Genomic DNA, 4,748 nt, shown 5'->3' on the forward strand with positions numbered 1-4,748 from the left:
TGACTTAAATTGATATTGAACTAAATTTAAAATTTGAAGAAAATGCATATTCTTACAATACTGACTCCTCTCATTTAAGAAAAAAGCCAGTATAAATTTATTCAGATATTTTTTGTCCTCAGTTTTGGAGGCATTTTGAATATTGCTTGAGAATTATATAACAAATTTCATAGTCTTATTGAATATTTTGAAGGATATCTATTTTAATGAAAATTTTTAATGGGCTATTGCAGAGGTAAAGGGAGCTTTAGTAATGCTGAATTCACATCCATTCATCTTTAAAACTCTCTTATTAGTTCATATACTTTTAAATAGACCCTCACATATATTCTTGGTAGCCAATCATATTGATTGTGAATAATGGCTCCTATCATTTCCTTTCCAACGCCTTATATATCATATTGATTTTTCTTATCTTTTGATTATTTTGATTTATTCATGATTTTAATAGAATTTCCCAAATTCATACTATTAAGCATGATATTGTTATAAGTTTGGAAGTTTAAAATATTCATTCTAGTCCTAGTTTTCCATGATTTATACAATAGTGGCCTTGAATTTTACCAAATACTTTCTATACAGGAATGCACAGACTAATGTAATTTTTTCTATGTTAATGTGATAAATAATATAACATTTATGTTTCTTGATAAAGTCTACTTGGACATGATATTTTCTAATAAACAGATTTAAACATCTTAATTTTCTTTTTTAATATAAAGTTTATGCTAATCTTGAATAAATTGTGAAACTTAATTTTTTGTATTATAGAGTAAATTTCATAATTATCAGACCTACTACCTTCTATTATAGATTAGCTATAGTTTACTAAAAATAATCCCAGTATAATTAATGCTAACATAAGTTTTCTTCTTATTTTGGGGTCAATATGTAACCCTAAAATTTTTCTATAAATCTGCTTCATCCACATTTTCAAAAGAGTTCATATAAATTTGAATTTAAATTCTTTTCTCCCAATACCTCATATGTGTAGTTACTGCTTCTTTTGCATTCTATTTTCCATTAGAATTTCCAACATTTTGCCACTTTAATGATCTTTTTAATGAAACATCTTTTGATTTTTATGATCTTTTATTGTTATTGCATTTTTCTGCTAATTGAATTCTAATTTTGATATTAATTCTTCCTTTTAATTTGCAGGTTTGTTTTATTTTTTATTTGCTAACTTTTTAAAATTAATGGTTACTTAATTTTCTCTTTTTCTTTTTTTTAGTTTATTATTTTTTTTTTAGTTTTTGCATTGATATTTGTGCTTTATTTTTTTCAATAGATATCTAGCAATCATGCTTCACATTAAATCAAGCTATTTATTGAATAACCCACTTTTCCTAACTGGTGTAAAATGCAATGTGTATCATATGTGATACACATTTATTCCTTTATTTGAACAACCTCTACGTACAAAATAGACAGTTTAAGATTTTTGAGTTGAAGGGAATTTAGTTCTCAAGAGGTTTTATGAGTCTGCTATATGTTTTCTGGAAATTATTTAACAGCCTTTTAAGACCCCTGAAGAAAATAGGAAAATTGGTTCAAGGAAACCAGCAATTAGATTTTGGAATCAAACTATGTACTCTTAAGTCAGCAAACATGGAATTGGAAATTGGGTCAATTCCTCTTCTGTATTTCCCACACACTCTAATTCATTCTGGAAAACAGAACCTAGTCTATTAGAAAAAGAGGCAAAAAGTGTTGGCATGCTTGTGGTGGTCAGTTTTGTGGGCAAAACTGATGGCCTGGAAATTTTGAGGAAGGTAAGGATTTTGAGGGTAGTTTGAGTAGGGATGAAAAACTAACTAGACAATGCATAAGGTTAGATTAGAAACCATGAACTTGTATTGACACCAACTGCATAACTTTTCTCAGTATCCTTATGAGAATAATGAATAAAGTAGGTTGACTCAAGATGACTTTTAAGACTTTAAGACTAAAAAGTGGCTAGAGGGTTCATAATGGTCACAAATTAACACTGCAATCTTAGGGCTAATAATTCTCCCATTTACTTTATGTCCAATTTCCTTTATTTTCAATATACACCAGTATAATTACCATCAGTACTTCCCATTAAATTCAGTATCCTACAGAGCCCATGGAGTCATGGGATCTAACCAGGAGCCTCCACCTTTTGTGAACTTCAATAGTATTGTGGAAACCAAGCCAATTTTGTATAGGTTAACCAGGGTTTGTACTACTTGTAAGAGAAACCCCTTGCCACAGGATTGTTCAATTTTCCTAATAATGGTGGCATTCTTTTAAACTTTTCTCCTTTCAGAACCAGCAGTTATGTAAACAGAATATTGAGTTAAATCTAAAAATGTGAGCCCCATAGTCAACTTTCATTTTTCTGCATGATCCTGAAAATGGATTAGGTATCTTTCATATTTCCAAGCAATATTCAATTTAAAATGTTTGTCCTTGCCAAACTCCAAAAAAACAGCCCCCTGAGAATAAACCAGCAGAGCACTGCATTACTCCAATAAAGCTGTACTTTTAATCACATGCACCAACAAATATACATGGCTAGTTCTGCAGTCCTTTTGCAGAATTTATTTTACACCTATTATACCAAAAAACATTTTAAACACTGACATATAAACTCCCTAATAAAATAAGGCAAAGACAAAAGTATTTATCTTATGAGAAACAAGATACACCATCATTTCATCTTCAAACGTTATTGCAATTTAAGTTTCATAATTTGACAATGCATTCATGAAAACAATCTGCAGACAACTAGTTTTAACAGACAAATTAAAGAACACTTTTAAGGAAACATGAATGTCCTAAATTGTTTATTAGGTAAGAATTTTACAAACATTACTCATATTAGCTGTAACAGAGGAGCTGGAGAGTAGTGCGCGTTCTTCAAGCTGCATGGCAGGAACCACCAATAGTATAGTGGAATTTATGGCCCATTCCAAGGCCATGGCTCTTGTGGCCTACAGATGTCAGCCCTGGCATCTCCCTGTGTTTGTAGACTGGTTTGGTGGTCCACTGGGTGTCAGGATTCCGTCTGATAGCTTTATGGGATGGATCAATGTGTATAACCTCAAAGAATCTGTATGTGGAATCTTCACCAACCCAGTAAGACTTCAGGACACTCAGAGCCCCACACTTGTGTCCAGCTCACTCCTGGGCAACATACTGAAGGCTCCAAGCAAACTTTAGCTGGTTAACACCCTGATGGACACGCTTGCCATAGGTTGCACCCTTAGGAACTGGGCGTTTGCGCCCACCACGCACACAGGAATCCAATATATGATATAATCTTGCTTGGCCTTGTATCCCAGCCTGACCACTTTATCAGGCTGGGTGGGGTGGGGTGGGGGTTCTGTGGAGTGCAGCGAGCTGGCGGTGCTGGCAGCAGTGCATGCAGAGAAGAAGCCACATTACGTCAGACAGCTTCTTCCTCCATAGCTCCTGGATGTACTTATAAGTGTCTTTCTCGGCTTATCTGATGGCTGTGGCCAAACGGAAAGTCCTTAATTCTCTGTCCTTCTTTTCTCTAATTTGGCAAGCACTTTAATGACAGGTTATGTGTCTTTATTTTTTTCCTATCCCTCCTCTTGTACTCATAATAAATAAACCTGGATGTCCACTGGATTATTACTTACTCTTGGGTAGTGCTCTATCTTTTCAGTGTTTTATTCCACTGTATGCTGTATATAGTCACAGCATCGTGCATAGTGCCTGTTGTACTTAGTAAATACATATTGAATATTTAGTTTTCTGCTACTCACAATGTCACTTACAGTAAGTGTTCAAGAATTATGGAAATAACAAGTAAATAAAGTAAATGATTGATACGTCTTACATCATCCTCAATATAATTGTTCATGTCATAAACATGAGTCTTCCTATGCTCTTCCCTGTCTCACTTCCTTCATCAGAAGATAGAGCTATCAATTCTATCTAATAACAATCATTAGCTATCATTTTTTTACCAAATTATAAGTTCCAGACATTGTGCTAAGTATCGTAAACGTATTATCTCATTTCATTCTTATGAAGAAGTTTATTAATATCTATATTATTCACATGAGGAAAATGATATTTAAAAGTGAGATACTAAGTTAATCATCCAGAGACCCACAGGAATTAGGTGATCAAGTTGGAAAACAATCTAGCCTGTTTGATTCCAAACGCTGTACACTCAACCTCTGTTTGAAACTGCTCTCTGTATTGTGTACTTCCTGATTCCATCTTTTCCTCCATTCTCATTGCCATGAGATGGAAGCCTTCATTATTTATCCTCTAGATCACTACCAGCAATTGTTAAAGAAAATTTCCTGCAATGTTAAATGATCACAATAATCTCTTAATTAATATATATCAACGGGTCATCCACAAAATATGATAAAATTAGTAATTCTACTCTGGCACACAAGGTCTTTTTATCTATATCTAACATAGTCTCTAGAGATAAATAAAATCTAGATATAGGTTTTATTATCTATATCTAACACACTCATTTCTTCAACATCCAACACTTATACCTGGCCCTAAAATACCCCAATAGTTTGTATTCTCATTTTAGTTCATAATTATTATGATTACTATTTTTTATGATTACCATTTTATTATGATTACCAATCATAATTATTATGATTACCATTTTACGGAAACTGAGGTGCCAACAAGGTAAATACATTACCCAAGTTCTCACACAATTTAGTAGTAGAACCAGAATTTTAAGTAAAGAAAACTAATTCCAAATCCTATGCCCC

The 4,748-nt window shown here is 32.9% G+C and overlaps 1 pseudogene; it reads right to left on the reverse strand.

The window, feature by feature from the left end:
* Positions 1-2,842: 2,842 nt before the first annotated feature.
* Positions 2,843-4,236, reverse strand: LOC117012230 (60S ribosomal protein L15-like; annotated as a pseudogene).
* Between the last annotated feature and the right edge of the window lie 512 nt (positions 4,237-4,748).

This window comes from Rhinolophus ferrumequinum, chromosome 20 (assembly GCF_004115265.2).
Source record: "Rhinolophus ferrumequinum isolate MPI-CBG mRhiFer1 chromosome 20, mRhiFer1_v1.p, whole genome shotgun sequence".
Classification (NCBI taxonomy): Eukaryota; Metazoa; Chordata; class Mammalia; order Chiroptera; family Rhinolophidae; genus Rhinolophus; species Rhinolophus ferrumequinum.